General features: G+C 45.4%; 1 protein-coding gene and 2 long non-coding RNA genes across 3 annotated transcripts in view; 2 read left to right on the top strand and 1 right to left on the bottom strand.

The window, feature by feature from the left end:
- LOC129384330 (uncharacterized) overlaps positions 1-22163 on the bottom strand; it is a 463248-nt gene extending 441085 nt beyond the window's left edge. The window contains exons 1-4 of the transcript XR_011896111.1: positions 22053-22163; positions 12397-12462; positions 9170-9250; positions 4462-4526 (exon numbers count right to left, since the gene is read on the bottom strand). The gene's annotated coding sequence lies outside the window, so the exon portion shown is untranslated. The remainder of the gene's footprint in view (positions 1-4461; positions 4527-9169; positions 9251-12396; positions 12463-22052) is intronic.
- LOC129384331 (uncharacterized) overlaps positions 1-25201 on the top strand; it is a 119505-nt gene that overhangs the window by 62101 nt on the left and 32203 nt on the right. The gene's annotated exons all lie outside the window — the stretch shown is intronic.
- Positions 4463-22497, top strand: LOC140219853 (uncharacterized). Its single transcript, XR_011896115.1, has 2 exons — positions 4463-4572; positions 22005-22497. It is a non-coding gene; the product is annotated as an uncharacterized lncRNA (long non-coding RNA).

Below are 25201 nucleotides of genomic sequence, written 5' to 3'. Positions count from 1 at the left end.
GATGTTTAACATCTGATCTAGCTTTCAAGAAGTAGGAGAAAGTTAAATATGTCCTTTGGTAGTGTAATGACCATTCGTTTGACTCGACGTAGAGGCTTTGCACAGGGCTAGTCCTAAAGGCGCCTGTAGCAAGGCGGATACCTAGGTGGTGGATGGGATCTAGCATTTCCAAAGCGCTTGGTGCAGCAGAATTATAGACTATTGATCCATAGTCAAGCCGTGTTAATATTAGGCTTTTGTAAAGTTTTAGAAGGCACCGTCTGTCGCTTCCCCAAGATGTACGTGATAAGAGTTTCAGAAGATTCATAGTCTTGAGGCACTTTGATTTCAGATACTTCAGGTGGGGTACAAAATTAAGCTTACTGTCTAAAATGATTCCTAGAAATTTGTGTTCATGGCTCACAGATAGCCGCTCTCCATTTAGATCTATTGCGGGGTCCGCACGTATACCTCTCTTGTTAGAAAACAGGACGCATGTACTTTTTTGTGGGTTTAGCTTGAAACCGTTTTTGTCCGCCCACATACATAATTTATTTATGCAAAGCTGTACTTGCCGCTCGCAGGTACTTAGGTTACATGATTTGAAACCTATCTGGATGTCATCCACATATACAGAATAAAACATGCTACGTGGTATGGCAGTCTGGATCGAGTTCATTTTGACAATGAAAAGAGTGCAGCTCAGCACACCACCCTGTGGAACACCAGCCTCTTGCGTAAATGGACGAGACAGAGCGTTACCAACTCTAACACGGAACGTGCGATTGGAGAGGTAACTCTGAATCACGTTCAGCAAGTTGCCTCGAACTCCCATTTCAGACAGGTCGCGGAGGATTCCATAGCGCCAGGTTGTGTCGTATGCCTTTTCCATATCTAAAAATACTGATAGAAAAAATTGCTTGTGGACAAAGGCATCTCGGATATTTGTCTCTATGCGGACAAGGTGATCTGTTGTGGATCTACCCTCCCTAAAACCGCATTGAAAGGGATCGAGTATCTTGTTGCTTTCAAGAAAATGGATGAGGCGGCGGTTAATCATTTTCTCAAATAATTTACATAGACAACTTGTCAGAGTTATAGGCCTATAACTGTTGGGTGAGGAAGGGTCCTTGCCCTCTTTTAAAATAGGGATTACAATTCCTTCTTTCCAGGCAGAAGGAATGTAGCCGGCAGAGAACATGGAATTGAAGAGTGACAGTAGTGTTTTTTGGGTTTCAGGGTGTAAGTGTCTGATCATCTCATACAATATTCTGTCACTTCCTGGAGCGGACTTGTTGCAACAGTTCAGTGAAGCCTGGAACTCAGCCATTCCAAATGGACGATTGTATGCTTCATTGGATGTGCCCTTCCGACTCAAATGCAGCTGTTCTGCTAGTCGCTGGTATTTTAGGAATGTATCTGTATAATGAGATGTACTGGAAATGTGCTCGAAATATGCTCCTAGGCAATCAGCTTGTTCCTCAAGAGTGTCTGCTTGTGTGTTTACTAATGGTAGTGGATGAGTTTCACGGCCTTTTAGTTTGTTTACCCTGTTCCAGGCTTTTCTTTCGTCTGTATACGAATTAATGCCGGAAATATATTTTTGCCAGCTATCCCTTTTGGCACGGCGGCGCGTTCTTCTTCCTTCTGATTTTATTTTCTTAAAGCTGATAAGGTTCTCGATTGTCGGAGAGTCACGGAGCTGATTCCAAGCCTTATTCTGTTTCTTTCGTACTTGCTTACATTCATCGTTCCACCAGGGAACACGTCGTTTATTAGGCGATGCATTTGTTTGTGGGATACATATTGACGCTACGTCTAGAATAAATGCGGTTAAATATGAGACTGCATCGTCAATACTGAGTGCACGAATATCATCCCAGGTCATATATGTTAGTTCTCCGTATCGCTGCCAGTTGGCTGAGTCAACTTTCCACTGGGGTACATGTGGAGAACATTCGTCCCGTTTCCTTAATTTTAAAACAATCGGGAAATGATCACTCCCGTATGGGTCCTTATGTACATTCCACTCCAAGTACGGCACGACTGTACTTGAAACAATGGATAGATCTATAGATGAAAATGTCTTGTGTGCAACGCTGTAAAAAGTTGGCTCCTTCTTATTTAGCAAGCATGCACCCGTACTGAATAGGAAATTTTCAATCAGACGCCCTCTGGCATCACACCTAGAGTCGCCCCACAAGGTATGATGGGCATTTAAGTCTCCAACGACAATGTAGGGTTCCGGGAGTTGCGCAATAAAGCTATCAAATTCAGTTTTGGAGAGTTGACAGTTGGGAGGAATGTATAAAGATGCAATTGTCAGCAGCTTACTAAAAAGCACTGCTCTGACTGCCACTGCCTCTAGGGGCGTTTTAAGGGGTAACTGCAGGCAAGCAACACACTTATCTACTATTATTGCCACACCGCCCGACGAGGCAAGGGCCTCGTTGCGGTCTTTCCGGAAAATGGCATACTGTCGGAGAAAGTTTGTTTGTGAGGGTTTAAGATGTGTTTCTTGGACACACAGCACCTTTGGGGTGTACCTATGTAAAAGTTCCTTAATGTCGTCTAGGTTGTGGAGTAAACCCCTGACGTTCCATTGTATTAACTGTGTATCCATAATGTATGCGTTTTGTGCTGTGTGTCTAAGAAATATGGATTAGATTATCTCACGAGACCTTTCCAGGCCCCGTGAAACGCGATCTCTCTAACTTCCGGGCGCGCTCGAGGGAGCTGCGCCGTTCCTTCGGCGTCTGAGACGCCGGATTGGTGTTTGTATCCATCACCTCGTCTGAGGCGGTGGATAGCGCCTGCGCAGCGGGCACGTTCGCGGGGGTGGTAGGCCTATCTGCACGCGCAGTGGCCTTGGGTCCAACAGGCCCGAGGGTCTGCTGGTCCTCCTTTGTGGGGGCCGGTACAGCGCTGGCTGTTCCAGCCGGGGGGGCTGATGGCGTGACCGCCGTCACACTCCGTGTGACTTGGGCGGCCGCCGAAGGATGTAGCGCTGCCCCCCGGCGCGCCACATCGGTGTAAGACGGACTAGACTGGTTCATCGAGAAGCGCTTGCGCGCCTCTTGGAAGGAAAGGTTCAGTTTGATTTTGATTTCGATGATTTGTTTTTCTTTTTTCCAGGATGGGCAAGAACGAGAGTACGCTGGGTGATCCCCGTCACAGTTAGCACAATGGGTGGTGGAAGTGCAAGTGTCGGATGAGTGCTCGTTTGATGCACACTTTGCACAAGTAGTGCGCCCTCGGCAGCTTTGTGAACCGTGCCCGAACCGCTGACACTTGAAGCATCGGCGTGGGTTAGGTATGTATGGTCTTACACGGAGTTTGCAGTATCCTGTTTCTATTGAGTCTGGTAAAGTGCTAGTTCCAAAAGTTAAGATTATGTGTTTTGTGGGGATTTCCTTGCCGTCGCGCCTAATCGTTATTCTCTGGACCTTTACTACATTTTGATCTTGCCATCCCTCAAGTAGCTCACTTTCACTAAGATCAAGCAGGTCATCTTCAGAGACGACACCGCGGACAGTGTTCAAAGATCTGTGTGGGCCTACTGAAACTGGAATGTCCCCAAAAGCAATTAGTTTTGACAATTTACTGTACTGTGTCTTGTCACGAAGTTCAAGAAGAAGATCGCCGCTTCCCATTTTAGTTACTTTGTAACCTGGGCCGATGGAGTTTGCCAATGATTTTGCCACAACAAAAGGAGATATTGTTCGAACTGTCTTGCTTTCATGTTGACTGTGAATGACATGGTATTTTGGGAATGTTTCTTTGTGACTCATGAAGAAGTTGAAGGAACCTTCGGTGCGCCCCCTCTTGAAGGAGCGATCAGGGAGTGGAGGGAAATTTGATTCCATAAGTCATATTAATATTCGGCAGGGATGGCCGCCACCCACCATGGAGCCCAACCAGGGGACGACACAGGACGGGAAGTATTCAGTTCTGCGCACGCCAGCGGTACATCCCCACTATAACCAAATACCTATACCCGAGGTTGGGCATAATGCACAAGGTTAACCCTTGCCGCCAAGGAAATACGGAAGTAATAAGAAGTGAAGAGAAGACAGGAAAGATGAAAAAGGCGAGAGAGAAAGACGAAGATTGGAGAGGAGGACAGGAAAAGGCGACTACCGATTTCCCCCGGGTGGGTCAGTCCGGGGGTGCCGTCTACGTGAAGCAGAGGCCAAAGAGGTGTGTTGCCTCCGCCGGGGGGCCTTAACGGTCCGAACACCCGGCATCGGCTCAACCTCCAGGATCCCCCTTTCCCCGGACACGGCTAAGCCGCGCACGGCTACACGCGGGAGGGTCCAACCCTCGTGTGCTCGGGTACGTGGTGTCGCCACACACCAAACGCCTGCTGACGCAGACGCCCCTGCGGGGGGATATATATATATATATATATATATATATATATTGTGGACGGTGCCTTTCCTTTTCTGCACAAACAAATCGCTAGTGCTTGAGACAACTCACATCAAGGCTCTTTTCGCCAGCTTGGACGCCTTTTCGATGTCCTCGGCACCTTTGCTGATCTCATTCTGAAAAACAGTACATTGCCTGTGACGTAATCTGCATTATCAAAGGGTGCGTTTCATTCATGAGCACACAAGCTTGTGTTGCCCTCATGCGACCTTTATTAGCAATTATTTAGCTATACACTCCCTGCAGAAGAAGTAAAAAACCTCGCAGCCGAGAGAGTCAGAAGCAACATAAGGCTTTCAAATAACACTGACTTTTTTCAGAAGCTTTGCTGACGACGAATTCGCCTGCTTTAGCAACTATACGCAATAAACTTACTGGCAGCGATTTCCCCACTGACAGACTGCGTCTTGTAGGCAAAAATTAGGCCAGAGCACGGGCCATCCCATTTTCTTTTTTTAATGCATTATATTGCCATTTTACTCGGGCCCATATTTAAACACATTTAAGGCTTTTCTCGGCAACTGTCTTTTGAAGAACATCGCGTGATATTCGCAACATCGTAGAATGGGCTCAAATTCGTAGATTACGAAAATGTTTGCACAGTTGGCACGTACGTCTAATGGTATATTCCATTAGTCGTTTTGAAGCACTCTAGAACACTCTGGCAGCGCGAATTCCATTCGGCTGGGCTAAATCGAGCTCTGGATAACATTCGGCTGGATTTCACAGAGCCGTTTGCTCAGACCACTTGGAGCTGGTCTTCCCTACGACCTCAAAATTTCGCCTCCGAGGAATGGCCGAATGCCAGTCACGTGCCTCATGTCGCCCCTCGTTGTTAGCGTGGCGTCAGCGATGGCCCTGACTCGGTGCAATGAATGGCCGTCGCAACCACACCTTGTGGATTGCTCTGGCGAGCTAATCCACATTCGGCTAGGTCACACCCATCTCTGGCTTCCAATGAGGAGGGCTTCCCCATCGCTGAAATATAGTAGAGTGCGTCAGGGACCGGCCGAATGTATCCCAAGTGATTGGTGCTTCTAACTCTCTTCTCTACATTGCTGCAGAGACATTTTATCTCTGGCGGCGGTCTATGGGATATAATCAACTGTATGCAGCGTTGAAATTGTAGCCCTTTGCCTAGTCTGCTTTCGTTGACCCAAGCCCAATGATGGGCATTTGCCTAATTGGCTTGATTATGGGAGCTATAGCAAGAAATAAAGTTCAGTGATTGTCGTTTTTAATGATGCTTAGGAGTGCGCTCAGAACGCCGGTATCTGTTCGTTGACAAAGGGTGAGAATGACGAAAGTGACTAACTGCACGCTGACAACGAAGTATTGTCGCCGAAGTATAATACAGCAGGCACATTTACGAGCTTCACTTGTTGCCACGTAGAGTAAAAAGCGAACAAGCATTTCTAAGAAACAATGAGAAGTCACTGCAGGTGGCATAATTCTATATTCATTTTCTCCAAATGCAATTGCCGTTCTTTCTGGCACGGTTCTTCGACGACTGAAATACCGCCGCTGTGCAACAGTCTTCAACCAACCGCCACCGCCAACGCTAGGCGATCTGCTTCTCTGCGTCTTTCTCATTTAAATTCACTATGGATACATGTTCCCGACAATTTCCATTAATATGCAAACTCTATGTAATCGATATACAGGGGCTCTTAGGGAATGAAACGGCAATGCGGCGCACCGTAAACTAACAAATGCTTCTAAGCAATGGGTACAATCAATTACAACCCCATCAGCCATTCATTGCTGCGTTTTTTAACTGCAATCCATGAGTGGATAACAATACGTTTGTTGAAAAAGGGTTCAGTAATTAGGGCTGAGAAGATTCCTGGCCACTAGCCTACAAAAACATTATCATTGTCTATTTATAGCGCCTAGTTAAATGACCTGAAGAAGGGTTAAAACTCGTAAGTGTTGGCAAAAGCCGTGGGTTGAATCCACCGCTTAAAGTGGCCCGAATTTTTCGTATGAGGGACATTCCAGACTACGCATTTAAAACAAACCTGAGAGTTGTTCCGGATAAAGTCGGTTTTAAAAAATTCCTAGATTGGAACCTCCAGTACCTAAACAGCAGAAGTGGCGCCATCTTTCGCCCCGCTTCAGTCTTGAAACTTAGACTAGTCGGTGTCCGCATTAATGTTTTTGTTCTGTGAATGTCAATACTAATTAGCACCCCACGGATGAGTCTTGATGACGTGAACTACCAAACATATCGCAACACTGTCAAGTTTGACCTTAAAATTAGGAATGCCAACATACGTATGAATCAGGTTCTTGACAGAAAAATTATGCATCCGACACTTGTGTGGGAAAATAATTTTTTTTCTCCTTCACTACAACCTCATGTTTCCTGTGCGCTCCAAGGCGGTCTAGTTCAGGCTTCATTCATATACCGAGCAGTAGCTCTTCAATATGGCTATTGTCACGAGGCGAGCAAGCTGTAGTGAGGTCTCCAGTTAGTGTTGCTATTGAGCTGAGTGAGGTTTCATGAAACGGAGAGATTTTCATAACACACGGAAGGACAACCGGCCTGGCAGAACACTCAGAACATGCAATGTGCAGACTTCTTTCGTCATGCACACTACAGAGCAGGGCACGAATAGATTTTTATCACAGTTTATGCTGAGTTGCTTAACTAAAAGGTCAACACAAGCAGCGTCACAGTAGTTGAAAAAATGCGAGCGGGCGTCAGGCACGATGATGGTGGAATCACTTCAAGAACACTGAGTGTGCCTGTTCTTCGAAACGCGAACTCTTTTCGGAAAGTGCTCTTAATAAATAACTCGTTCAGCAATATTTCGCCATTATCACAGTCCACGGATGCACCGCATTTTTCAAGAAAATCGATACCAAGAATTAAATCGTGTGAAAAGTGAGAAATTACAAGGAATTCCGTCACAAACACTTTCCAAGCCAATTAAAAACTCACATCACCGACACCAACGACATGAAGTCACTCGCCGCCTACTCCGCGAGAGGTAATAGCGTCGTTCCAAGAAAACAACGTTTTCTCCATTACAATATGTTACAATATATCCGCTACTATATGTCGAATGTTTCCACAATGGCTGTCTCAAAAAAACTCGAATAGCCGCGAATACGGTACATACCTCGCGACAAACATCAGCGCTGTGCCTGTCATCACTACATGCATATATTCCGCGCTAATTCGATTCTGTTCAACATGCACCAAATACAGTTTAGCTGACTCTTCGTACTATCGAAAGTCGGAGACTCGAGGTGAACCTTTAGCCTTTGCTCCCCAACCTACAGAACTGAGGCGCACATCAGTATTTTCACCAGAAATTGGCCATGCAGCCATCGCATACAAAAACGTCACCAACAATTTTTTTGATGCGAATATACTTTGGGCAAGGACAGTCCGCTAGGAAGAGTCCGCTAATCAGGGCGCCGTGAGAAGTGCTGATGCCTTCTTGGGCAAAGAACTGTAGTATTCGATGGAACACCTGCGAAGAAATTTTACCACCAACCTCACTACTGGTCAAAAGCTGCTGCAGACGGGTGCCTTCCGAAGTCATGGTAAGCGCGTTAGAATGTTTTCCTTGAGGCACCATACTGGTTTTCGCCCTATCGCTGGGCGAATACGTTTATGAGCTCGTTGAGCACCTCTGGTGATAGTTACGAGTTCCCCTTGTAGTACCGGGCCGTCTTCCAGATGATCCGGTGCAGGTGGAATTGCAGACTAGGCTTAGGGTTTCAGAGTACAAAAGGTCGGCAGCTGGTATTGCGGATTTTCAATATAGGAGAAGGAAGGGTTTGATGCGCCTCATTCCAGATGATTATTGCTAGGGTCAGTATGCTCTATAGGTCGCAACTGCACAGCGCGGAAGAGATGAGGACAACTAGACGTAACTGATAAGTGAGCCCACGCCAACTGCCTATTTGTATTTCTATTCATTCCTAGCTTGCTGTCAGCGCTTCCTAGCATCTGAGAGATGAGGTTTCTACATTTATTTGCTTGTAGGCCACAAGACCACTGGTACTCCATAGGGAGCGCGAAAACCCAAACACTCTAAATGGTGTAAAATTTTTAACATGGTGTCGCTCCCATTACAATCAATTCACCAACACTTCCTTGTCTTTAGAGTAGGTGGGACCAAAACGCTTGTCCTTAGACTCGAAAAGCTGCGGAAGACACCCTAATGCGGAAGAACACATTCTCTGAAATCCCTCACACGATGGCATACATTATTAGCCGAGGCAACCCACCTTCACTGAAGGCTGCAGGACACGAATGGAGGTGAAGGACGAAGAACGGTGCAAGAAATGCAGAAGCTGTCTGGCTTACGTGTGGGCTGCTGTCTTGTACAGTCAACTAGCTCAATCACATTTTGCCGCTATGCAATATTAGTAGTTTGCAATTTATCAACATAATGTTAAGACGTGCTCTAACTGCGCATAGCTTATCGCAGTTTCTCGAGAGAGTCTACTGCGAGAAATTGCTAATAACGCACCATCATCATCCCTAATGAAAACTGGCACTAATACATTTTTAAGTGGTAATTTGTCTTCGGCAATACTGTGCGCAGCGCCGCTTTTTGTATGGAACTGTTTCAATTTATTTTTCAATTAAAAAAACAGACGCGGCCATGTCAGCTTCCAACAATGTAGCATAATTGCGTAACAGATGATATGAAGTACCTCGGCTGAGCGATGTTACTGCGTTCAGAAAATGCATAGTTATGAAACGGGAAGCAATGACCGGAAATGGCGCGCTTACCGGTCCTGGTGTTCTGATGAGAAACTCGGCACTACTTTTTACCACTCGAAGTTCAGTGAATCCACTTTTTGCTGCATCAGCCTGGAGAAAGTAAAAGTGAAATAAACTAAACTTAATCAGGTTCTGTGGTTTTACGCGCCAAAAGAACGATATGACTATGAGGCACGCCGTAGTGGGGGTCTGCGAAAAAAAATTTGATCACCTCCCTTTATATGGCAGTAACTCCCTCTATGAATGTAGGGTGGCCAACCGGGCACGTCCTTGGTTAACCTCCGTAACTTTCCCTCTTCGCTTCTCTCTCTCTCAATGTGAGGCACGCAGACATTTCTGCATTTTGTCGGCATAGAAACGCGACCGCCACAGCCAACATCCTCAGGCTTAGCAGCACAAGCAGCTGAATTGCGTGACGTCGCTCTTCTAGCCGGTCATCGACTTCGCGAAGATGGCGAGCAGCTTGTCGGTGGAACCTTGCAGTCTCGACTGCATGCTTTCCCATTGGGCCACGTTCTCTTTGAGTCACATCTATGAGTCACAGGGAGCTTTATGCCGTGCATTCACACGCACAATAATTTATGTCATCCATTGTGCGTTTGCAGTAATTTAGGTGATAATCCTGGTATAGCACCAATAAATTGAGAGTTTCTACTGGTTGCATCTTAGTGACACCATTTGTTTCAATATCGTCGCACTGAATTGTTTGTTTTTTCGAAATTAAATCGGGCGGGGTTACGTGTGAAATTATTGCTCTGGATGTAAAGTTGAATTTGCACGTAACTGAATGGAAGATAAGTAATTCGGATATTTTGATTAGCGCCCCTAGATCTTCACGCTAAAGTATACTTGAGCGATGTACCTTTGGGGACGACGAAATACACACGTGAGGTGTAATGACGAATACAGCGAAATGACATTAAAGTTGACGATGTCGCATCAGCATGCAAAGTTATCACGCAATATGGTACCAGCGCTTTTTTTCTAAGCCAAGAGAAGCAACCTTTACGACACTAAGGATTTCATAAGTATATAAAGTATAATTTCGTAAAATATATGGAGGTGATCCCTTTCTCACTTGCGTAGAGTACTGGTGGTTAAGAAGAGCTGACTTGGAAAGCGTTTATGTCTCTGAGAGCTCAGATAGGTGGGCGCTTTCCAAGTCGGCAGCTCTGCCTATGAGTCTGAGGACTATTTCGACCATACCCTTAACATAAAATTAATGATACAGCCAGTAGGATGTACGCAAAAAATACGGAAAGCTGGAAGACATGGTACATTCTTCCAGCGTAATGGTTGAAGCATACGGTCGAAAACATCCGGACAACAACGACTAAGGCACTTGCACTATCTGGCCATTTGTGCCTTCCGGCGGTTTTCCCGTGCTTAGCCTTTATTTCGTATGGTTAGCATTTTTCATACCATACAGTGTTATGCACTCTATATGAATATATTCTCACCAAGCACTCTATCCGAACTTATTCTTACCATATATCAACATTAGGATCCGTCGGCTGTCTACTAGACAAATGTTACGTGTTTCACGAAATCATCTTTAATTTGAGGCAAGCGTTCATATAAGCGAGAGATGACAACAAAAGATGATTTTATGTCAGCTAGAATCCGCTACGCCTCATCTCCAATCTGACGACATTCGCTGGCAAGAGAACTTCATACAGCAATGTTGTGTGAAAAATGCGACGCCGAAGGAAATTAATCACATAAATATAGAGATTTTATTGTTCGAACCTGTGCGTGTGAGGAAAATTACTATACCAGAGGTTACAACCGCGACAACGGCAGACACTTTCGCCTGAATCAGAACTGGATCGCCTCTCAATACGGCCACTAATAATCAACATCATAATCATCATAATTATTTGCCGCTCAAGAACGCCTCACAGGGTATGACATGAGAAGGGTGCCGAGACATGGATGTACACGTCGTATACGACATTCTCAATTACTCGCGTATGCCATGGCGAATGTTGCTGAGCTGGAACGAGTTAAAGTCGCAACAAGATATGGGGATAACAGTACTGAGTCGAGAACACACACCGTCGCTTCAATGTGAGCAGGTAATGCAATAACTGGTCACGTAAAATAATCAGACCTGGCGCCAGATCTTGGAACAACAAAACAAAAGTACAAGTCGTAGCGCGACAATACAAAATCGGCTAAGAATTCACTTTTTGAGCTAAGCAACCTACATATGTGTCAACATGTAACAAATCATATAAAAACCAGAACATCATTACATTATTCCAGAACGACCGAGTATTTGGCGACGGTAACATCCTAAATGCGCACTAAGAAACTTTCGGTTGTTGAGGGCACGACAGAATTTATTGCCATGATGCAGATGAATAAATTTCGCTCCACCATCTGTCCATTCACTTGGTGGCGCTGTACCAGAAAGAAAATGCGGGGGTGTGGGTGTGCGAGGTTGGGGAGGTATTCTGTAAGCGTCCACCTAGAGGAGCATGTTCATTTCGTCTGCTGAAGTGCTGATTGGCAGTGGCGCCTCTAGTGGCTCAGCCAATCAGAACCTAAACAGCAGACGAAATGGACATGTCCACTAGGCGGACTCCACCAGAATATCTCCCCTGCTCTCGAAGGGTAATTTCCTTAAAGCAGTAGTTTGCTCACAAAAGAAGCTCCATCTAAACGCAATGAAGTCCTTGGTAAGCCGCAGCCAGTGTTTTGCATAAAACGCATAACTAAGACTGGTGCGGAGTGATCGCTGACTTTGCAGTTTCTCTTCCAACATTAGCGGCCCCGAGACGCTGTTATAAGACGCTTGGTGGAATTTTTCTGTGAAGGGCATTGCACAGTCATCGGCTCGAAGGAGTGGCCAACTCAGTCTCAGTTATTCCTCTTTTGGCAAACGAAACGCAATAATTATTTCGCGGAGAACATACTTCAATAAAACGTACTCTTACATTTTATTGAAACAGCATTTCACATCCTCTTTAGGTAAAGAATGAACCTTGTGGCAAGGTAGAATGTGGTTACCTAGGTTTGTCCTGGCGTTCGGTCAAAGACGCCTCTCTTAAGACACCAATATTCGGTCATCAGTGAAATAAAAGCATTAAAATACCAGCGCAAGCTATCCCTCTAAGCAAATATAAAAAGTTACGGTAAATACCAATACAAGTCTGAACCGTAAAGCGACATAGTCTCCTCACTCGTTAACCATTTTTTGACGAAGGTTTAATGATTTAAGTGGCACTCACGTCCATGCTCTTTCCTTCTAGCGTAGCAGCCTCTTCCAGTTCTTCTTCGGACTTTATGATCACTGCCTGAAAATCAATGCGCCGCATATGGCATAAACTGTGATATGAGCATCATGGGGTGACAGCATCTCAAAGATACTCTGAACAAGTTTCTCTGAACTGATATGATCATCGAGTAAAGGCATTGTTCAATTTGAGAGCATCACGCGAGCTGGTATCAGCAATTGCAACTTTTTTACGGGACGCTCCTCTGAACCGGTACAAGCGAATCAATAATCCGGTGTACATCTATGTCCCCAACAAAAAAAAAATACCGGCAAACTCAATTCATGGCGTCTTCCAGTTTTGAACGCATACACTGCGACAGCAACTGACTTTTTGACAAACATCGCCATCTTCTCACGAATAACTTCAGTGCCATGCACATTTCGTGCTCGTCTCCTGCCCCGTTGTATGCTGTGGCCTCCGAAAAATGCATGCATAGGCTCCGTCAACCACAAATACTTCGCAGCACATTAAACCAAGTCCGAATTACACACCACAAATAGCACATGGTAGGCATGCGTTAGCGCGTTGAGCTCTCGAAAGCACATTGCCGAAACGACATAGTTTCGATAACTAGTGGCGTTTGCTGAGCCGTAACGAGCTTCCTCATCTCTTTTACGATCGCTAAAATGCACGTTCCTTGATGAATTCTATGAGGGAGCACACAGGAGGGAGATCGTGGACTTCAACACCTCATTTCAACAGCCCTTGGTAGTGTGTACACGACATAGGTATTTATTTGTCGCCACATGATGACAACGAAGGTCTGGCCTATATATGCATCTCTATAGTAACGATGGATCTTGACCGAATAAGAGACGAACACGGTAAACCCAGTGTCCGTTATTTAACTGATTTCCCCATAAGTAGGGATGTTTGGGGAAGCATTGAGTTGGGGCTCTACAACTTCAATGCTCGTGACGTTACTGTTGTTTCGAGCGCTGTTCTGCACGCGAGTACTGGAACTGCACAGCGATCGATTCTTGCGCAACTGTAAACGACCAAAAGCAGAGAAACTTTAATGCTTTTATCAAACCATCAGATGATTTTGTATGCAATGCGGCCCACTTCGGTAATTTTTATTAATTTTCATAAATCGCGACAGACGTTGCCGAAATCGTTTTGTCACTTCATGGAAATTGGAAGGAAGAGTAGAATTATGGGGAAGGGGGGCGCCACCTCGGGGTCTGTAAAATCAGTTCAAATTAATTTGCATCCACGTTCTCGGAATTGTGTGGTGTTCACAAATTGGAGAAACACGTTTATTGACAAGGCCATAATTCGTACATTGAAACTACCATTTGCTTAAGATGCAAGACTCCACCTACTAGCCATCTAGATCGGCAGGTAACATACTCCTTCTGGATTCGTGGTATGTAACCGCAGGAAAACTACACACGGACATTTAGAATAAACGAGACCAACTAAATGAGGGCCATTAACAGACAGGTCGCAAAATGCGATTGTTTAAATAAAGAAAGGCTAAGAACTAATCTGGCTAATAAACATTACTTAATGCGTTTTCACAGATAGGTTACTCACGGATAAATACTAATAAGCTAAAATACTTGTAAAGTGGTCCTCTAATAGGTTTAGTAAAGTTTTTTCTCTCTCCTTCAAGTTCAAGCCTCTTCGAGGTGATAATCAGCATTGATGAAGCGCGAGGAAGGTTAGAGTTAACAAACTTGGAGACATATTGGAGTGAAAATATTTACGCAGTCAAATTAAGACTTTGGAAAGAAGAATACTGATGATGAACACAGAAATAAACAGCGCCTTGCTCTTCTACTTTTCGTAAGTTGGAGCCTAGGACCACTGTTCCTACATAGGACCAACTGAATAACAATTGTGCGGCTTTACGTGCCAAACCCACAATACGATTATGAGGCACGTCTTAATGGGGGACTCCAGTTGAATTCTGATCACCTGGGGTTCTTTACCGCATACCTAAATCCAACTACACGGGCGTTTGTACCTTTCGCTCCCGTCAAAATGCGGATGCCATGGCTGGGATGTAAAAGTATAGGACAATTGCGTAGTATATCGAATATATATAATCGCACAACCCTGTAGTGGCTTGCTAAAGTTCAGCTGTACTATCATTGGCTCGGGGAATGTCGAGGCGGGCCAGCCGTTCCACCTCCACAGTGTATTTGTTTACTGGAATGTGCTTCAATATTGACTGGAATCCATTGCTTTCAGCTTAGGCTGTAATTACTAAACTGATAGATCAGTAAGATTCAGTACGATGCAAGGCTAGTCTATGTCATCACCACTCGGTGGTCGAACTGTGCGGCTCAGTCGTCCAACAACAACGAGATTAGGCATAACCATATATATCTTATCGATAATTCCTTGCTGCATGGATGCATCTAATTAATGTCGTCAGTTTCTGCATAATTTGTTGCATAATTTGTTCCCAGACCGGCTCTAATACAATAGCAGAAGCGTCATGCGCACCGGCAATTTACAAGCAATCAGTCAAAGGAGTTTTTAATTCCTACGTAGTCACTGCTCTGGCTATGAGGTTTTGATGACGAGGCTGTCCCCTATACGGGGAATTCTGGACACCATCTACACACAGGTCCTAGACAGCATGAAAAGTACTTGCCATTGTGCGTAATTTGGCGTAGGGATTAAGACCCGCCAGAAGGGCGTGCGAAATCGTCGCCCCCAGCTTTGGTGACAATGTCATCGCTCCCACATTCATGGGAAGGGAATAGTAGGTAATTGCCCCTACATTCGAATGCTTCATGCACAGTCAGTTATTGCATAAGAAGAGCCGACGCAGCGCCACGCCGCCTATTCTGTGCATTTAAGAGACGAGCGTCTTAGCAACCTTCACTTCATTGCCGATGTATGTTTTGTGCTTCTCGATGATCTTGTGCCCGTCTTTTGTGCACTTAACTTTTCACATTAAGGAAAGACAATGAACTCCTTTTCTAAGAGCCTGCCTGCAATATTTACTACAGAGCTGTACAAAGGGTCCCGTTGCAGTCTAGAGGGTCCCGTTGCAGTCTTTGACTTTGGGACCCTCGTCTGTATATTGTCTGTTACAAATTCATTGTACAGCTACAAACACCACGATTTGATAAAGAGGAAATGTATTCATATCCAGAAGTATTTCTGATGCTACTTCCTTGCGCTTACTCGGCATGTGAATAGTCAGAATGACTGAAAGATTGGTAAGTTGGCGCGGAATCGTAGATATGCCTGTGTAGCACGAATCAACCCAGACAAAAGATCAGAAACTTAGCAAATAGATTCAGTGCATGACCTGTGTCTCCAGCACTATTCTCTCGGGGCTAGGTCATGCCACCCAGGATTGTGTTACTATGTATTTTCTTACAGTACTTCTAGGTTTTTACTGCCTTTTTCGTTCTCACAATTTGACTTTGGAAGGCTGCGTCGAGCTGCAACACTTCGGCCATCGTTCGAATCACCTTCTGTAAATCTTCTACCATGTTGAGAGAAATAGGAGAGAGAGAACAGGTTATAGTTAGGGGATATCATCAAAGGTCATCTCATGGCACCTGAAGCACAATGCCTTTCTTATTTGGAAGAATTGCAACGTGCACATACGTCCAGCATGTGATTGTGCTGCTGTCTGGCTACAATCCTATCAAAACTTGATACACCGTACTCATCACACATATTCAATAACCCTATGGGATCATACGAGAACACACAAAGCATAAATGTTCACACGATGTCATAGGAAATGTGGAATATGTGTCATTAGAGGTTTTCAGATTGGAAGGATGCTTTAGAAACAATATGTTACGAAGAGTTTTGAGGAAATGATTTTATTTACAGGAGATGGACGATGGTAGCAGCGCAGTCCAGCCGCCGGAGCTCTTCATTCTCTTCCTCCTCTTTTCTCACCACTGCCTTTCGTATCTCCGTTACATTTTCCCCACAATCCCGTAGGGTGAGTCAGGATGGGCAGAGTAGTGTTTAAAGGTTTCACGTGAGCAATATGAAGCAGGGTATGGGTACAGGCTAGGTGGTATTCCATTGCAAGCTTGACTACAACGCATACATAGACAAAAGGATCGAAAGAACGACCACGAGAGGCGCTGTACGATCCAGCTGCGCTCTGCTTGATCGCCGACCACTCCGCAGGGGGCGAGTGATTGCCTGAGTGTCAAGCGATTCACAACTACAAGTGGACCTGAATATTGTGACAAGAGAATATTGTGACAAGCTTTTTTGAACGATTGTTCTTCGGGATGGCCGTCGTATTCCTCTTTCGGACGATTTTGTGAGGCCACAGTACGAAGACGAGCTATTCGATGGGCTTCTTGAGCGAGACACAACGTCTTCGATACAGAATAGCCATTGTGCAGAATCAAGGGTGCGAAAGTGCCCAGAAGGCATTGCAGTAACGCTGTATATAAAATGAGCCATAATTGGTGAATTCATGTTTTACCGTGTTGTATCGGTAAGCGATGAAGGGCAGTTTGTCGTCGCAGTTCTTGTGATTGGAGGGGACGTGCATGGATCGAATGCTGGTCAGCGTTCTGCTTGTCCTGGTCGCTGATGATAACATGCGGTGGGCCATGACGAAGTACCACGGAACACAGCAGAAAGACGCAAGCAGTGGTGGAAGAGGGTATGGTTGTTTCTGCTTACCGTGTGAGATGGTCCACGCAGACAATTATGCAATGGTTCTTATTGTTAGATAACGGGAACGGGCCAAAAAGTTCAATGCCTGCTTGCTCAAACGGCGTACTGGGCGGTGTCGATGGCCGAAGGAGACCCGGGGCAGCGGTGGTCGGTTCCATGCGACATTGGCACGGTTCACAACTAGAGACACAGAGCCTAGTTGCTGCGTACAACTTGGGCCAGTAAAAGTATTCCTGCTTTCGGTGTAGCGTTCGTACGAAGCCGGAATGGCTCGATGTCGCATCGGCATGCATGGCACGTAGAATGTCAGAGCGAAGACTCTCGGCGGCAACAAGCTGAAAGCACATGGCATGCCTGGAGTATTTAGTTTTCCGACGCAACTTATCACGAACAATAAAGCTACCGCTGCCTTGAGAAGTACGGGCGCCGAGAAAAAGCGGATCGAGGGTAAGATCATTGCGTTGTTGTCGCTGAAAGTCTGCCGCATCAATGAACGTACAAGTCAGCAGCGAGAAGTCAAAATTCTGAGCATCGCAATCAGTAGTCGCAAAAAAAAATTGTGGGGTTTTACGTGCCACAACCACTTTCTGATTATGAGGCACGCCGTAGTGGGGACTCCGGAAATTTCGACCACCAGGGGTTCTTTAACGTGCACCTAAACCTAAGTACACGGGTGTTTTCGCATTTCGCCCCCATCGAAATGCCGCCGCCGTGGCCGGGATTTGATCCCGCGACCTCGTGCTCAGCAGCCTAACACCACAGCCACTGAGCAACCACGGCGGGGGTAGTCGCAAGCGGAATCCGAGAGATGTAGTCTGGATTAGCGTGAGGACGGCCACTCTTATACGACACCACAAAGTCGTATTCCAGAAGGCGCAGCGCCCAACGAGCGAGGTGACTAGAGGACTCACGCAAACCGACAAGCCAGCATAAAGAATGATGGTTGGTGATTGTCTTGTATGTTCCACGAGAAAGATAACGGGGAAACGTCTGTACAGGGATAGCAGCTGCCTGGCATTCCTACTCCATAACTGTATAATTGCGTTCAAGTTTGCTCAGGCAACGGCTGGCATATGCGATGACACGTTCTGCGCCACAGTGACGTTATACAAGCACCACTCCTATCTTGATTCCACTAGCATCAGTAACTTCAGTCGGGCAAGATGGATCAAAGGGACGCAAGAGGGCTGCTGACGTTATTAAACATTTCATGTGAGCATGGTGTTCTACTTCAAAAACCATGCTTGTCGATTAAGTGCCCTGGGACCAGTGTTTGACGTTCGCCGAACCGATATCTTTTTTTTTAGGTCTGAACCAGTGCAGCGTTTGCAACGCAGACGAGAACTAAGCTAAGGCGGTCGTTATGATCTTCAAACGTACGGCCATAGATTACAACACCATCCAAGTAACACATCCATATCTCCCACTTTAAACCATGTAGCACTTTGTCTATAAACATTCCAAAAGTTGTAGGAGTATTGGAACGCCCCAAAGACATAACGTTAAATTCGAATAGGTCCCCTGGAGTCACCAAAGCGGTCTTTTACCTGCCGTCAGGGTGCATAGCTATCTGCTAATACCCGATCGCAAATGAAGTGTTGAGAAATAAGAAGCAGCGTGTAAACAGTCGAAGACGTCATCGAGTGCCAGTAGCTGATAGACATCCTTTTTCGTCTATCCTATGGGCTAGAATACTCTAGAACGTCGCCCTTGTTCACTTTGCGCTCGGAGGATAACATTCGGCGCGGCTTCTGGCGGATGGAGTGTGCTGAGCCGGTATTTATTCTGTGGAGAGCGCGGGACAATGGTAAATGAAGTAGTGCATCTCCATGTCTAAAGTGAAACGCAACAACTTGCCAGGAAAGAACCGGTACCAGTGCTTGCCGTTCCGTTCCACAGAGAGCCTTGCTGATCATACCGAGCAGTAGCCCTTCAATATGGCTATTATCACGAGGCGAGCAAGCTGTAGTGAGGCCTCCAGTTAGTGCTGCTATTGAGCTGAATGAGGTTTCATCAAACGGAGAGATTTTCATACCGCACGGAACGACAATCGGTCTGGCGGAACACATCAGCGCCCACAGTGTACTGGCTTCTTTCGTCATGCACGCTACAGAACAGGGCACAAATATAATTTTATCACAGTTTATGCTGACTTGCTTAACTACAAGGTAAACACAAGCAGCGTCACCAGTAGTTTAATTAAATTAAATTAAATTATGGTTGAAGAAATGCGAAGGGGCGTCAGGCACGATGACGGTGGAATCACTTAAAGAACACTGAGTGTGCCCGGTCTTCGAAACGCGAACTCTGTTCGGAAAGTGCTGCTATAAATAACTCGTTGAACAATATTTCGCCGCTATCACAGTCCACGGAAGCACCGCATTGTTCAAGAAAATCGATACCAAGAATTGCAAGTATTTCGACCGAGAATGAACAAGGAATTCCGTCACAAACACTTTACAACCCACCAAGAAACTCACAGCACCGACACCAACGGGATGAAGTCACTCGCCACCTACAGCGAGAACGGTAATTGCGTCGTTCGAAGAAAACAAGCTGTTCTCTGCATTATAATATATGTTACGATATCTCTGGTACTATATGTCGAATGTTTACACAACGGATATCTCGAAGGAAATCAAAAAGTGGCGAATACGGTATATACCTCGCGACAGACATCAGCGCTGTGTCTGACGTTATCACTACATACCTGTCTTCTGCACTAATTCTATTCCATTCAACATGCACCAAATACAGTTCAGCTGACTCTTCGTACTATCGGAAGTCGGAGACTCGAGGTTAACTGATAGCATTTGCTGGCCAGAACTGAGGCGCACATCAGAATCTTAGCCAGCAATCGGCCATGCAGCCATCGCTTATAAGAACGTCACCAAAAATCTTTAATGCGAATGTACTTTGGGGAAGGACAGACGATGCCAAAAGGGAGGTAGGCGCTGTAGGAAGGGTCACCTTATTAGAACGCCGGGAGAAGTTCCGATGCCCCCTTGGGCAAAGAACTGTCGTATTCGATGGAACACCTGCGAAGAAATTTTGTCACCAAACTCACCACTCGTCAAAGGCGCTGCAGACCTGGGCAGGTGCGCAGTCATGATATGCGCATTACAATGTTTTCCTTGAGGCACCATACTGGTTTACGCCCAAACGCTGGGCGAATACGTTGAGCTTGTTGAGCACCTCCGGTGATAGTTACGAGTCCCCTTTGTAGTACCGGGCCGTCTTCCAGATGATCTGGTGCAGGTTGAATTGCACTTCGGCCAGTAGGGACTAGGCTTAGGGATTCAGAGTACAAAAGGTCGGCAGCTGGCATTGCGGATTTTCAATATAGGAAAGGGATGGGTTTGATGCGCCTCATTCTAAATGACTATTGCAAGGGTCGGTCTGCTCTATAGGTCGCAACTGCAGACCGCGGAAGAGGTGACAAGTAGACTGCATAACTGATAATTGAGCCCACGCCCACTGCCTACATTCATTTCTATTGGTTCCCAGCTTACTGTGAGCGCCTAATAGCATTGGAGCAGATGGGGGTTATACATGTATCGGCTTGTACGCCGCAAAGTCACTGGTACTCCATAGGGAGCGCGAAAACCAAAACACTCAAAATGGTGTAAAATATTTAACATGGTGTCGCTCCCATTACAATCAATTCACGAACACTTGTCTTTAGATGATGATGATGATGATGTTTGACGTTTAATGGCGCAAGGGCCAGGTATGGCCAAAGAGCGCCATGCTAGGCGCTCGTTAGAGTAGGTGGGACCAAAACGCTTGTCCTTATACTCGAAGAGCTGCAGAAGACACCGTAATGCGGAAGAACACATGGTGTGAAATCCCTCACGCGATGGCACACATTATTAGCCGAGGCAACCCACCTCCCCTGACTTGAAAGCTGCAGGACACGAATGGAGGTGAACGACGAAGAACGGTGCAAGAAATGCAGAAGCTGTCTGACTTACGCGTGGGCTGCGGTCTTGTAAAGTCAACTAGCTCGATCATATTTTGCTGCTATGCAGTATTAGCAGTTTCGAATTTATCCACATAACATTAAGACGTGTTCTAACTACGCATAGCTTATCGCAGTTTCTCAAGATAGTTCTAAGATGAATATATGTCACGGGTTTATGCAACGACTTTCTCTCAATATCAAAAAGTAGAGGATTGAGGTGCACTAAAGTTTACTGCTGGAAATTGCTAATAACGCACAATCATCATCCCTATTAAAAACTAGCACAAATACATTTTTAAGTGGTAATTGGTTTTTGTCAATACCTTCGTGCTGTCGCTCACATCAACACGATCTGAGACGTAAAAACACAGCGAGCGGCGGACTATGTGTCCATCCCAGACGGCTTTAAGAAACTGCGCCTCGTAGCAGGCGCGCCTCCTACCCTCACTGCCCTTCCCTGGAGCCTAGCGCGCGAGGGAAGGCGGTGCGCTTCCTGCCCGTTCCCCTCCCTTGCGTGCACGAGATTGAACCGCGATCGCAGGCTCGCATTCACCCATGCAGCGCACGGCGAGCGGCTACGATTGTATTGCACTTGGAGTTTATATGGAACACCGAAGCGAAGGCGATGTCTTATTGTGCGAGCTCCTCATAACCTTTTCCTTCGTATTTCCAGTGTAAAATTTTGCATGGGGCTCCTGTGCATAAGCACTTTCTGGATTTCTTTTCTCTTCCAATCAAAATTGTCACAGTTGGCCTTTACCTGTGGCTCATTCAGTAGTCCTAATTATCTCTAGGAATTCTCACATATATGTATATAATGAATACTTTATGTAAATAATGAGCTTCAAAATAAATACCTCTAAAATTTGGTACTGACTATTACCCATAAATGAGAGCCGCATCTCATATAAAACGTGTAAATGTTCATTTTTGTAATGTTTGACGTTTTCAAAGACCATGTATCGTGCAGCGTCTGTAGTGAAGAAGCTCTGCGGAGAAGCATGTAGCCACGACTCACCTTTATTTTGACGTCATCGAAGAAACATGCGACATCGTATGTCATGCCACTTTTCGTCCCGAGGCCCAGGTCACGGATTCTCTTCCTGGAGGCCTCGATATCCTGCCACATTTTTGCCCACGCTTTTACGCTTTCCTTAATGAATTCCTGCAGTAGAAGCAAAATTTTGGGCTTGTGAATTCAGACTTGCTAATTTTGGACGGCCTCAGAGAAGATCAACATACTTTCTCTTGGCAAATTGACTTACAGAAACTGTGTCACTGTGTCTGCAGATCGGAGTCGGAGCAGAAGTACAGCGGTTGCCCCTGTTGAACTGACAGTTAAACCTAGCTGACATTTGCGAGTTAAACCTAGCTGACTCTTCTCTACATTGCTGCAGAGACAAATTTTATCTCTAGTGGCGGTCTATGGACTATAATAAACTGTATGCAGTTTTGCGATCGTAGCCCTTTCGCTTGTTTGCTTTCTTTCACCCGGGCCAAATGATGCGCATTTGCCTGATTGGTTTGTTTGAAGGAGCTACAGCAAGAAAGCAAGAACTTCAGTGATTGTCGATTTCAATGATGCTTAGGAGTGCGCTCAGAACGTCGGTATCTGCTCGTTGACAAAAGGTGAGAATGACTAAGGTGACCAACTGCACGCTGATAACGAAGTATTAGCGCCGAAGTATGATACAGCAAGCACATTTACAAGCTTCGCTTGTTGACACGTAGAGTAAAAAGCGAACAAGTATTTCTAAGAAACAATGAGAAGTCACTGCAGGCGGCACAATTTTCCTACATTCATTTTCTCCAACTGTAATTGCCGTTCTTTCTGGCACGGCTCTTCCACGACTGAAATACCGCCGCTGTGCAGCAGTCTTCAACCCACCACCACCGCCAACGCTAGACTATCTGCTTCTCTGTGTCTTTCTCAATTAAATTGACTATGGATACCTGTTCCCGACAATTTCTATTAATATGCAAACTATGTAATGCATATACAGGGGCTCTTAGGGAATGAAACAACAATGCCGCGCACCGTAAACTAAAATTCTTCTAAGCAATGGGTACAATCAATTGCAACCCCAACAGCCGTTCATTGCTGCTTTTTTAAATGCAGTCCATGAGTAGACAACAACAATGGCAAAAGCAGTGGGTTGAGTCCATCGCTTAAAGTGGTCCGAATTTTTAGTATGAGGGACATTCCAGACTACGCATTTAAAACAGACATGACGGTGTTGTTCGGGATAAAGTCGGTTTAAAAAATTCCGGGATTGGAACCTCCAGTACCTCAACAACAGAAGCGGAGCCATCTTCGCCACCCTTCACTCTTGAAACTAGTCGGTGTCCGTGTTAAGGTTTTTGTTCTGCGAATGTCAATACTAAGACAATTAGCACCCCACGGATGAGTCTTGATGACGTGAACTACCAAAGATATTGCAACACTACCAGGCTTCATCTTAAGTCAGTAACGCCAAGATACACGTGAATGAGTTTCTGTACAGCAGAATTATGCATCCTAAACCAGTGTAAGAAAAGTGTTTTGTCTTTCTTCACTACAATCTCATGTTTTATGGTGCCTTTCGAGACGGTCCAGTTCCGACTTCATTTTCGGAGATCACTTTCATATTAACACATCGTGGAGAGGCATCTATGACGCGTGAAGTCGAGCGCACAAAGGCCACACAAGAAAAAATTCCGGCGTGGCCCACCTCACGATATTGTCACCATAAATGCTTGTAATGTTCAAGCAATGCTGTGTTCCTGAAGACAATTGGGAATCTAGGCCAGGATTTGTGTGATATCTTTACCATAGAATCGCGACTAAGAAATACCTAATGGTTACTTTTCCAATAATAATAGTGTTTAGAAATACCATTATACCCTTAGCAATATTCTCAAAGCCCAGCTGAGGTTCTGGTATCTTGAATTACAATGCTGATAGTTGAGTTGTATGAGACGGGGCGTTTCATTTATTTATTTATTTATTTATTTATTTATTTATTTATTTATTTACTTATACAAAATACCTCTAGAGGACCTTTGGACAAGGGTATTACATGGGGTGGTGGAGCGGGAAAGGGACCTACTCTTATACAATTTCTTAAAAACGCAACAAACGCTCCAATATGCGCAAACACCACCTTGCGTAGCAAAATCAAAGTTCAGATGAAACTAAATTACCGCATAATTCAAACAAGTTAGAATACTCAAGCATGTAATTCAGTATGCATCAAAGGCGCACAAAAGAAAATACTTGCAAACATTCACAGATGGAAAGCAAAGGTGCCATAGGAATATAATGTAAAAAAAACTGAAAAGTTGTGTCGGTTTGTGCTGTCGCATTCACATATCAACATTGAGGTTTTATATTAGGTCAGAAATCGTCCTCCACATTCCTGGTTTCTTGCGATAATATCAGCGCCCATTCCACAGCAACATACAGACGCCGTCAGAGTGAAGGCGTTCTTTTCCACCAACTCTAAATTCATTTACTGGCACCCAAAGTTTGATCGCCAACGAGCGTTTTATCCCGGGATCCTGCGCTCGTCACTGAGAATGTTCATTACGTCCCCGTCTTAATGTGGCTGCCAAGGATGCGAAATGGACACGTGACCTAATTGGCTGTAACAGTAGAATGCAAGAGACACTGGGCCGCTGCGGATAGACGGCACGTGCAGATGCCCACGGTTAACCGAAACTATTACTATCTGTATGCAACGAACTATTATCGAGATACATGTCAGCAGGCAACCCCCGGTATTTCAACTTTTCGCTGAACTGGAACAAACCGTCCAAAGCACCGGCGAACAACGGACAATGCCACGGAAGGAGAAATGGTTTACCTCGAACTCGAATGCAGACCACGTTCAAGCCCCACCAGTGAGCCCTCAGGCACGGATGTTTCCTACAAAGGCTTGACTGCTTCAAATTCACCAGACTGTGCGGTAGCGATCACGCTGACGGGAAGCTGTTTTAGCGTGATTGATTTCTATCCTTTAATGGTGGACATTCCGTGCAGACGCGATTTCATTCGTTCCCGCGGTTTTCATGCCACGACAAGCTGGAGAAACTTTTACGGATATCGGATCTCAACGCCTCATGATGGCTTGCATGTGTTCGACCAGAAAAAAAAATCACTTCAAACAATGAAAAAGGTTTCAATTA

Source organism: Dermacentor andersoni, chromosome 8 (assembly GCF_023375885.2).
Source record: "Dermacentor andersoni chromosome 8, qqDerAnde1_hic_scaffold, whole genome shotgun sequence".
Taxonomy (NCBI): Eukaryota; Metazoa; Arthropoda; class Arachnida; order Ixodida; family Ixodidae; genus Dermacentor; species Dermacentor andersoni.
Note: the sequence above shows the minus strand (reverse complement) of the source record. Positions and strands in the feature narration are given on the sequence as shown.